Genomic DNA, 12,539 nt, shown 5'->3' with positions numbered 1-12,539 from the left:
AGGGAACCTTCAAGGTTGAGTTTCAGCATAGTGTCCCTAGTAATCACATTAATGGCAGCCCCTAGATCAATCAAGGTATGGGGGATTATGGTGCCATTGATGTGGACATCGACTATAGGACTCTCAGGGTCGAGATATTTTAGACAAATTACCTACCCCAACATCAGGTCAAACAATTGTCATATGACATTGATAGTTGGAGAATCTCTCTTTTTCCTGCCTAGGTGTCTGAAGCACTTCTCCTTGTTCATCTTGTTGTATATAGGGACATCCTTTATGGCTTGGAGAAGTGGTATTTTTACACATAACTGTTTCAGTTCTCCTAGAAGTTCAGTTTCTTCTGGGGTCAGTTGTATGGTTCCCGTTAGTCTCTCAGGAAAGGGTGGAATGAAATTGGGTTCACTTTCGTTTTTTTCTTCCTCGACCTCCTTAGGAGGAGGAGGTTGGCAATTTGGGAGAACCTTCCTATATCTGAGGTTAATCTCCTGAATCTCCACAACATAAGTTGGGCATGATGTTTCCCCACTATATACCTATTGGGCCTATCGATTGTTAGGGTTTAGGTTCAGTCGAGCTTGTATTTGGGGTTGTCTTAGAGGAGCAGGAGGTAATGGTTGTGGTTGAGTAGGTGGTGGACGAAAAAGAGCGGGAGGAGAGTTATACTGGGGCCTCCACCCCTGATGAGGTACATTCCATTGAGGCTGTCGCTGAGCATAAGAGTGAATCGTGTGAGCAACTGGCGGAGCCTAGTATTGAGGAGGATATGACCAAGGAGGGGGTGTGGACCAGGAAGGATGAGCAAGGGGGCCCAAGAAGGCATGAAAGTTGCTTGATTGGGGTGGTAATAGCTCTAGGAGGTCCCTTTCATTCCCTGCTGGAAAGGTCTGGGTCCATGTGGCCTCCTTTGGTTTATGAAATAGAGTGGTTCAGTGGCTCCTTCAGCCCCCTAAAATGCATCTTTGATTCTGGGCAAGGAAAGGCACTGATTCGTAGGATGGTCTTGTTCATAGACTACAAACACTTCTATAGAGTGCAGTGGACATTTGTTCCTAGGATGATTTCTCGTGCGCATGGGACAAAAGATGGCCAAAGCTCTCTCAGCTTCCTCTTGTTTCCTTTTGATATGCAAGGTATCCATTTGCATGGCAAGAGTCTGCCTCACCTTGCTCTTGAAATCTTCTAGTCGATTCTCAAGTTCATTTCTAAGGGATGAGCTAGATGAGGATGTATTGGCTAATGGTTGACTTCCCCTACCTCTCTTCCTAGCTGACCTAGAATGGTTTCTTAACACAATCTTTATGTCATCATAAGGTATTTGGTAGATGTATCCCCTAGCCAACAAATGGAGGGTATCTAGAAGGTCTTCAGGGACTCCTCTGAGTAGAACCAACTTCAGAGATTCAGGGTCAAGTGTGCACCTGGCCATTTTATAACGGAGTTGAAACCTCTCTTCATAGCCTTCCAAAGATTCATCACTACCCATGGTCATTCAAAAGATTTCTTCCTTGGTTTCCTTTGACCTGCAATAGTCCAAGTATTTGTTGTTAAAGGCTTTCCGCATCTGAGCCCAAGTTGTGATACTGTTTCCAGGTAACCCCATGAACTAGCGTAAGGCTGCATCCTTGAGGGTAGAAAGAAATAGTTTCAACATCTCCTCATATTCTGCATAGTCATATGTTCGATAGAGAACAACAAATTCAAACAAGAAAGTATCCGGGTCTTTGGTAGTTAGTCCATGGAAGTGAGGTAAGGCTGAAGGACTTATGTTTTTCATTTTTGTGTCCCCATTGGTCTCCTGAATAGGAAAGACACCTTCTATTCTTTCCCCATTACCTCTAACATTTCTGTTTTCAAGCATGGTCTCAGGAGGAATGGTTTCTTGCTCTTCTTCTATTATAGGATCCTCGTATATCTCTGGAGATTCACCTATAGGATCTCCTGGATCACTGCCACCAAAGAAGAGAGAAGGGTGACTCAGTGATGTGTTGGGGGTGTTGCGTAGGAATTTTCGTGAATTGTCTCTATTCCTACAAGGCATGAAAGGAAATCTTTTTTTTTTCTTGGGGGGGGGGGGGGATTTTTGTGTTTCTTTTTCTACTTGTTCCTGCAAAAACTAAAATGGATTGAACATAAAATTGAAACTAACTAAAATAAACCTTTCTGAAGTGAAAATTGCAGAATTGAAATAAAAGTAGGAAATGCCTAATCTACACTTGCTGAAATGAAATTGTAGAATTGAAATGAAAGCAGGAAATGACTAATCTACTTTTGCTGAAATGAAATTGCAGAATTGAAATGAAAGTAGGAAATGTCTAATCTACTTTTGCTGAAATGAAATTGCAGAATTGAAATGAAAGAAAGAAATTTCTAATCGACACTTACGGAATTGAAATTGCAGAATTGAAATGGAAGCAGGAAATGTCTAATCTATATTTGTAGAATTGAAATTGCAGAATGAAAATGAAACAACTACTCTAATTTTGTGGAAATAAACTACTTAGCAGAAAGTTGTATAGAAAATAGAAGAAAACAAGTAATCACAAAATAATCTGATGCTTCCCTGGCGATGGTGCCAAAAGGAGTGGTGAGCTCTAGTATTGCAACAATAATGTTGCAACTCCTGGGGCTTCCTTCTTTACTTTTAACAACCTGGTAGTTCGTAACAAACTTGGAAGCGACAGTGTTGTATGCACAAGTACTAGCTCTTACTGTAGGTTGTCACTTGATCAACTGGCGCAAGTTTGCTAGGAGCTTAAGACAACTTCTATGAGCTCCCAGAAGAAGCTTTTACTGTGATGGAAGAGGGTTGATTCTATAGGGCTATTCCACTTGCAGAAGGAGAAGGAAAATTGTAATGAAACACAAACCCTAGCAAACCCTAGCAAACCCTAATTTTGCAAGAAAAGAGATGGAAAATACTGAAATGGGTACCAATGACTATGGAAAAGGGAAATTGCATTTACTAAAACTACTTCTGAAGAGAGATGGGGAGAGATCATCTTTTTGTACTTTTGAGTATTTTTATGTAGAATTATTATGCTTATGGTTTGACTACTTGTGGCTGTGCAGAGGTTTGGTGGCAAAGGAAGACAAAGTTTCCTTTTACAAATGGTGGGGAAGGTGCGGAGGCATCCTAAGAAGTCCCCAGTACCCTTCTAGCGACTTCCATTGTGATCAGGCTTTGAAAAATCACTCGCATGAACTTCTACAGGAGGCTGCAGGGCATCTACAGGATTTTCTACTGGAGAATCTACAGGCGGAGGCCAAAAGTGGTTTTTGTAGGTTTGGAGGTGGAAAAATGATGGGAAAAGGGAAATAAAGGCTGGATGAAGGTTTTGAGGGGTATAGGACTCTGTTAATGAGGATCAAGAATGAAGGAGATGGTTGGATTTGTTCAAAGGGCAGGAAAGCAACTTTATGGAAAAATGCAGAAATTAGGGTAGGTTGGTGAAATGAGGCGAATGAGTGGGGAAATCTATGAGAGATGTACTAGTACAGGCTATGATATGTGGGAATGATAAACTATAATTTTCTACAAGTGAGTTGCACATTTACTTTTCAAAACAGACCTAAGCAAGAACTGAAAAATAGTGTTTCTCTATCTCGACCTAAAATTTTACTTAAAAACAAAGTACTGCTGAACAAAAATTTATGAACAGAAATTTATGCAAGAAATCCATGGCAAATGAACATGAAATGGTTTAAGCATGTGGATCCAAGCAAATATCAACTTCTCCAACTCAAAACATCACACTAGCAATTGCATGGAAGGCAAAAACTCTGTTTTTGGTGGCAACAAGAGTGCCTTGACCTCAAATCATGGTCCCAAGGAGGGAGAAATGAGATCAAGACATACTAGTAGCCTTTTTGGATATTCCTTTGCTACTATAGCAAACTACTTAAGCAACTTGAAGCAAGAACAACTAATTTAAGCATCAAAAGCAACCTATTTTACCAAAGTAAGATTTAACCTAAACAATAGAAATCAGCTTATGAATGCAAGAAAAAAACATATAACTACACAAAGGAGGTGCTAGGTAGCTTGGGTGGGGCCCTAACCCAAGAGCTTCAGCCCTCTAGAAAAGATCAGTGCTGGTTCAAAGTTGGATTCATCGTTACTAATAAAAAAAAATAATAGTTACATCACAAAATTTTCTACAAAAAGAGCTCGAAAATGAGCTGAGTACAAAACTGCACAAAAGTGTGAAAATAGACTATCAGATGGCTAACCTACTGAGGCTTGGAGCCTTCTTATTTATACAAGTGCAAACTCCTGATAGTCCTCCTAAACTTAAGGACCTTGGCTACCTAAACGGATGATAACAACAACTTTACTATACTTGCTCGGTTGCCCCTTTGGATCATCATTGTGGGCCTTTGTACTCCAAGTTGCTGGTGGAGAACTAGAGGAAGGGGTCATTAATGTAGGAGACACCCCTCCTATAAGTCATCAACCCTGTTTCCTTGAGTTTGGCTGCCAATCTGCTCATAAATGCCCGGTCCTTGTCCAAAAACGTCCAAAAATCTGCAATAAACACTCATTAGACTATGTGGCAAAGTGACTATGCCCATTGACTCTTTTGACTTAAATATATTAAAAAGCATGCACAAAACTATTGAGAATGGTGGATTAAATGAGAATAATAGGAATAATGAGCCCATATAGTTACCCGTTTCTCGGGCTCATCACCTTGTATGGGGTCAAGGGTTCTCCCTAGTTAGGTGGGGCACCAACGGTCATGGACGAGCAACAAAATGGTGGAATTTCCACTAGTACATTGGGGGATTCACGTCTCATGTCTCTCAAGGAGATTTTGAATGCAAGGATGATACATAAGAGGGTATGGTAATGTGACAATGGAGGTAGTGATACTAATAGGGTATGCGTCGACACGTACTATCACCGTCTTTAGATCATGGAATCTAGTGGCATGCAGGAGCATGCAACGTCGAATAGTGGTTTGTAGGTGAGCACGCAGATGCATGGCGGTGTGTTTTGGTGCATGGATTTGCACCATGGAGTTGGAGGAGCGACATACACCACATCAAGTTTGCTAGTTGTGGTCCATATGCATTGACACATATGAGATAGAATATGGTACAGGATGGTACGACACTGAGCATTGGTATCCAGTGGTGCACAAATTTGTGCCTCAGAATTTAGTGTTATGCAAAGGAGTGCAGGGGTGTGTATTTATGTACAATAGAGCATGATGACGTACAATAATTTGTTGGAGTGTTTTCAGTTAAGAGATCTCATAATGGGGACGTCAGGCACACGATTTGGTTTGGCACACCCATATTTGAAGAGCAAGTGGATCACAGAGCTAATTGTGAGCTTCCATTTATCACTCTCCAAAATTTCACACTGACACAGGGGACTTGTCTATTTTCTCTTTATATTATCATCATGAAAAAGAAGACCCAAGAGGTTCATCTAAGACAGTTGGAAAAGATATCATGCATGAGGAGAGAGGCTTTCTAGCTATGGCATATGGTTAGCGTGTGAATTGGTAGGTACAGGCTTATAGATGGTCTAATTTGCTGAATGGGTAGCATGTGCTCCACCATTGAGTCCAAATTTTGAGAGACAGATGACAATTGTTGGGTGGAAAATTCTAAGATATCTCAAGAGTATATACGATGGTTGGTGGATCCATCTTGTAGGAAAATTTTTAGACTCTATGTATTTTTGGGCATCACCTATAGGAGGTAGGATAACAGATCTCACAGTGCGGTATGGCAAGTGCTTGGAAGTCTTGAACACACCAGACTAACTTAGGATGTACCGAGAACATATATTGATTTCATGTAGGGACCCGGGATGTGGTACGAGTTGGTGCCAGTAGTTGTCATGATTATTCCACAAATGATATGGCTATGGGATCTAAGGATTCAGTTGGATGATTGGTCACTCTATTTCGTGACAAGCAAGATCAGTGTAGAAAGTGACCCAAATCACTCTTGGTTTAACATATGGGGGAGAACTGAGGCCTTTGTCACATGGAAAGGATGGTTTTCCTTGTTACTGATCCGAACCAAGATTGACAGTAGATGGATAGAAATTGATATTATGGAGGTGTGAGGGCAGGATGAGCTTGGCCTTCATATATTTTTTGCCATTAGGTTCTACGAGAGGAGGATACAATATGTGCACTATGGGAAATATGTCATAGTTAAAGTGGTGGAATGTCAACATAGTGGCACCCTTCTGAAGCTAGCATGGGATCCAAGAATTACAAGATTTCATGGTTCAACTACCGTTAACAGTGATCTAGCTCCTATAGGGGGGAATCATTTAGATCTTCCATTGGGATTTAATGGTTTTCTATTGGCATGGAGGACTTCACCAGCATGGAAGTTTGTTCAATGGGAGAGACTTCATCCCTGCTACTAGTGTAACGCGTTACTGTTATTAGTACAACCCCCTTATTATATTGTTGTGCCCATCTAGTCCCCATATTTTTATTTTTGTGCGCCATAGAAGCCCACTATTGTTATTATTGTGCCCTTAAATTATTATTGTTATCTCGACTCTAATTATATTATGATCCCTTAGACTCCTATATATAGAAAGGAGGTCTTATCATTTGTATCATCCAAGAATTATTCATTTTTGTAATGTAAAGGAGGTTTTCCCCTCAAAGAGGCTAAATTCTAAGGTGTTTATATTTCTTTTCTATCTTTTTGTGAGTTGGTTTCATAATGTTTGGTATCAAAGCCTTGGATTCTATGGTTTCACTGCTCCAAACAGGTCATCATGGAATTTTCGTTATAACTTTTTTTCTGCGACATTTTAGAAGCTAACAAAAATACCCATTTGAGAGGAAATATCGCTATATTTTCGGCGACATGATCTAAGGAAGTTAGGGGTTTTTCAAGCTCCAAAATTTCATCTAAAATAGGTCATCATGGAAGTGTCGCTATAACTTGTTCACCACAAAGTTTCAGTAGCTAAAAGAAACCCATTTGAGAAGACAGCGGTCGGAACCTTGGGTCCAAATTTAAGATCCTTTATTGCTATATTTTAGGATATATGATTTGAGGAAGTTAAGTTATTGCAGACTCCCAAATTACATGTTAAACAAGTGACATTGGGAAAATTGTCATAACTTTCTCTTTGAGCATAAAATTAAAATTTCATAAGAATTTGTAGAAAGAGGATGGACTGTAGTTTCTTGTTTATATTTTTCAAATCCAAAGGTCAAAACAGTAACAAGTGGAACTTCATATAATTTAGCTCTTGTAAAAAGGTATATAATCAGGTCATGTTGGGAGATTGTGTGCAACTCTTTCTTGGAGAATCCAATTTTGATCAAACTAGTGGCATTAGAAATAGGACATAGAGGGCTACTGTAGGTCATGATTTTAGAACTGGAAAATCCAAAATTACAGAGTTACAGTCATTTCAAGATCGAGCTCCTAAAATCAAGAAAAGGAAATATGAGGAAGTTTGATGGCAAGGATCTGATAAATTAACATTTGGTATCAAAGGCTAAATTCTAAGATGTTTATCTCTCTTTTCGATCTTTTTGTGAGCTGGTTTCATAACATTTGGTATAAGAGCTATAGATTCTAGGGTTTTTCTACTCCAAACAGGTCATCATGGAATTTTCACTATAACTTTTTCACTACGAAGTTTCAGAAGCTAAAAAAAACCCATTTGAAAAGAAATCGATCTGAACCTTGCATCTGAATTCGAGATCTTGTCTTGCTATATTTTTGGAGATATGACCTGAGGAAGTCAGGGTTTTTCAAGCTCTAGAATTTCATCTCAAACATGTCATTGTGGAATTTTCGCTATTATATTTGTTATACAAAGGTTCAGACTCTGGAATTAAAGCACATTTGAACCGAAATCTTGGTGAAGCTTCGGCCCAAATTTCAGATCTTGTCTCACTATATTTTTAGAGATATAATATGAAAGAATTTGGGTTTTTCCATGCTCCCGAATTACATCCTAAACATGTGACCTTGGGAAAATCGTCATAACTTTCTCTTTGAGCATCAAATTGAAATTTCATAAGAAGTTGCAGAAAGAGGACATACTGTAGTGTTCTTTGTATTGGTTTCAAGTCCTAAGGTTGAAACAGTGACATGTGGCACTTCATACAATTTTTCTCTACTCAACGAGTCTATAATTGGGTCATCATGGGGGATTGTACATAACGCTTCCTTACGAAATCCAATGATCACAATTTTACGGTAAGAAAGAAGACTCGGAGGGCTAGTATAGGACGAAATTTTAGAACTTGGAGATATGAAATTACAGAGTCACAATCGTTTCAAGATCAAGCTCCTAAAATCAAGAGAAAGAGAGATGAGGAGGTTTGATGGCAAGGATTTGATAAATTCGTTACTACAGGTGGAGAAATATTTTGATCTACATGGCATACCACTATTACAAAAGGTACATATTGCATCTAATTATTTAGAACCGGATCAATTTTTATGTTATAAAGGACCTCCTTCTCATAAACCACTTGTTACGTGGTCAATTTTCACGGAGGAAATGAAAACACATTATGAGGATACAAAGAGAAACACCTTCTTTAGCCTATTGATAAATATCAAACAAACGTGTTTAATGGTAGAGAACATTAAACTAAATATAAGGGAAAATTATATTCTAGAGAAGCAGAGGATTGATGTAAAGGATAACATTCAACATGAGGTTCATCATTGGGAACCCGATTCATTAGAGAGGGTAAGAAAAGTGCAAAGAAAAATTATGGCAACAAGGAAGTCTACCCTCACAACTATAAATATGGAAGTATTGTTTCTCCTATCCTTCCACAAACTAGAAGGTTTACACCACAACAATTGGAAGAAAAAAGTGAAAAAGGGCTTTGTTACAATTGTGATAAAAAATACATTAAAGGTCATAAGTGTGCTGAGAAGAAATTATTTTACATAGATTATGAAGAGGAGGAAGAAAAGGATCAAGAAAAATCAAAAGAAGAGGATATACACTAGGAACAAACCCCAGAGAAAGAAGAAATGAATCCAACCATATCTTGTAAAGCATTGGCAAGAATTACCACTCCTCAAACTCTCAAGATAGAAGGACACATCAAGAAGAAAAAGGTTCAAGAAGTGAAAGATCACATTGAGAAAGAGGAAATGAATCTGACCATATCTTGTAATGCATTGGCTGGAATTACCACTCCTCAAACTATTAAGATAGAAAGACATATCAAGAAGAAAAATGTTCAAGTAGTGAAAGATCACATTGAGCATCAAGAAATGAATCTGACCATATCTTGTAATCCATTCAAAGATATTACCACTCCTAAAACTGTCAAGATAGAAGGACATATCAAGAAGAAAAATATTCAAGCAGTGAAATATCACATCAAGCATCAACAACAAGTTCTCATACTTTTAAAGGATAATGCCACTTTGGTGCAGAATTGAATGAAACAATAGGTAGATGAACATCACAGTGAAAGAAGTTTTGATGTAAGTGATTGGGTATTTTTATAGCTATATCTAAAGCAAGAAATTTATGAGAAGGAAATGTTGGAAATACTACATGCACTTAAGAAATGGTGACCTCACCTAATGGGAAGACACTTCAACGTAAAAGTGGATCATGATAGTCTTAAATACTTTTTAGAACAAATATTATCTTTAGAAGGACAAAAAAAATGGGTCACAAACATGTTGGGTTATGACTTTGAAATCATCTAAGAAAAAGGGAAGCAAAATGTTGTTGTAGATGCACTCTCAAGAAGGGATGAGGATGTGGAAGAATTTTTTTGTGTTATTTCTATTGTAAAACTATATTGGATACACGAAGCAAGGGATGAATGGAAAAAGGATGAAGAAGTGTGGCCACTCATCCAAAAGTTGCAAAAAATCCCAGTTCGAACAATATTGCCAGAACTTTACGAGGTAGGAAAAATCATATTGGAACCTGGAGCATTCATAGAAGCAAGAACCCGACAGCTACGAAATCGATCAATTTGAGAGTATCTCATCAAGTGGGAGAACTTACCTACTGAATATTCCACATGGGAGGACAAGGATCTTGTACAGAAGTGTCAAGAACTACTGAAGTGTTGAGGCCAACACTTTTCTAAGGAGGGGGGCATGTTAGGTCCCTATGCTACTAGTGTAACACCTTATTGTTATTAGTACAACCCCCTTATTATATTGTTGTGCCCATTTAGTCCCCATATTGTTATTATTTTGCCCCATAGAAGCCCACTATTGTTATTATTATGCCCTTACATTATTATTTTTATGTCGGCTCTGATTATATTATGACCCCTTAGACTCCTATATATAGAAAGGAGTTCTTGTCATTTGTATCATCCAAGAATTGTTATTTGTGTAATGTAAAGGAGTTTTCCCCCTTGAAGAGGCCAAATTCTAAGGCGTTTATCTCTCTTTTCTATCTTTTTATGAGTTGGTTTCATAAAGTTGTGCCTTCGGGAATTTACTCTCGAAGTGCATGAGGTGGACAACTCAGTAAGTCATCTTCATAGGGAGTTGCACAGAGTTCCATATTATCGTGATTCTCTAGTTATTGATAGTATGCAGAGGGCTTCTAGTACATGTATATGCTTGGATAGCGATTGGAGAAAGGTGTGCTTCCCATTGATTAGGATGGCATGGGATATTGTATCGAGGGATTCCTTCATGTTGGGACAGTGCTGAGATTGGAATGAACCAATGATACATTTTGGACCTTAGTGTTATTGGTGGTTACAGTGGTCATAAATACTAAAAAAGGGCACTTGTTCAGGCATTTCTTCAGGATAAACATTTTTTGGCGGGGAGGACTGTAATGTACCCAATTAATAATTTTACTAAAGGATATTATCAATTTTCCACATTTGGAAAATAACAAATATTTTTAGATTAAAAAATTAAGAGAAATAAGTTGTGAAGGTATTAAATAGATTTTTTAGAAAACGAAATGGTTGGGACTTAGGAAAAGAAGAAAAATTAAAGTGAACACAAGTTGTGGAGGTTACCAAAAAAGTGAAACTGAACCATGGATATAATCAAAACATGGTATCAAAGAATAGTGTGATATAAATCGGACCAAGGTATGAGGAAGGGAAAGCAACAATAAAAGGAAGGCTGGAGCCTCATTTTGATCATTCTATTTTGGAATTTTATTTCTAATTTTGGCAAGTTTTGTTGAGCTTATTAGCCAAGTCAACAAGTGTTGTTTAACACAAGGAATTTCTAAGCAAAAATTCCGCCTCTGCCTTCGATGAACTTCGAGTGTCACCACAAGAGATAATTTGGGAGTTTATTGGATAATTTTCATTTAGACATTCATTATTTATGGGCACAGAAGAAAACCCCCAGAGGTTATTTGCAGCATCATCTTTCTATTGAAGGTTTTGGATATTTTTAGGAGATTTTTTATTGTTTAGAGGGGTTTGGCACCATTTTTCAGGGATGTTTTTGTATCTTTTAGCTGGTACAAATTTTATCTTATAGAGCCTATGCTTTGGTTAGAGAACATAGATTTTTTGTTGGTGTTTGGTGGTGATATTTGGAGGGAGATTTTATTTGGGATTAATACCTATTTGCTAGAGAATATTTGTGTAGAATTCCTCAGCCATTTGCAGAAGAGTTTCATCATTTCTCTGTAGTTTCTCTTTGGCTGGGTTCAAAACTATATATCTGGGAGATTCACTCTGGTTTGGGCATTCTAGATCAACTGGTATAAGCCCAAATGGTTTCTGGGTTTTTTTTGGTTTGGGTGTGAGGAGTCTATAACTAATTTTATAGAATTTTTGGGGTAGTAATTGGGCCAAAATCATACATTTTTATAGTAGGAAGTATTGTTGGTTAACTAGGAACTTTGCATCACATTATCGGCTCGATTTTGGCTTAGAGTTAGGTCAAAAATTTTCAGTTTTCTATTGGTTTATAGGAAGGAGTCTGTAGGTACAATCTCAGGTCAACCTAGGCATTATTGGGGCTAGAATTTTATTTTCTTCTCTGCACTAGTAGTAGCAGCAATATTATTTTTTGGGTAATTTACACATTTTGGGGTTTTCCAGTTCAGCCAGAATTAGCCCCAGATATTTCAAGGTTTGGTAGATTTGGGTAAGAGAATCCTCCATCTAATTTTACAAAATTTTGAAGAAAATTTGATTGGATAACTCACAGTTCACCTCCAACAATAACAACAAAATTTTCTGGGTAGTGCATTAGGACAAATTGAGTCATTCAATTGGAGTTCACCAAGGTATTTCATGCTTGCATTAGAAAGCCTAGGTTTGATCCTTCCTTTTCATTTATGTACTTAGCTTTTTGTATTAGTAAAAAGGCTCAGTTGTTTCGCTCAATTTCTTATGTACTCTGAAGTGCATGTTTGGAATTTGTTTATTGTTGTTGCTTCCTTGTATATGTCTCTTTTATTTGATGTAAATTTCAATTCTTGAATACTAAAAAATATTGACTAAAGTGTGAAATGAGATCCCAAAACTATAGTGGAATGACAAAGATGTAGGTTTTAACCCCATACAAATTACCTGCATATGAATTCTAAAACACAGAAAATAAAC

The sequence above is a fragment of the Pinus tabuliformis genome, chromosome 3_1 (assembly GCF_031772625.1).
Source record: "Pinus tabuliformis cultivar Carrire ecotype Pingquan chromosome 3_1, CPIR1, whole genome shotgun sequence".
Classification (NCBI taxonomy): domain Eukaryota; kingdom Viridiplantae; phylum Streptophyta; class Pinopsida; order Pinales; family Pinaceae; genus Pinus; species Pinus tabuliformis.
Note: the sequence above shows the minus strand (reverse complement) of the source record.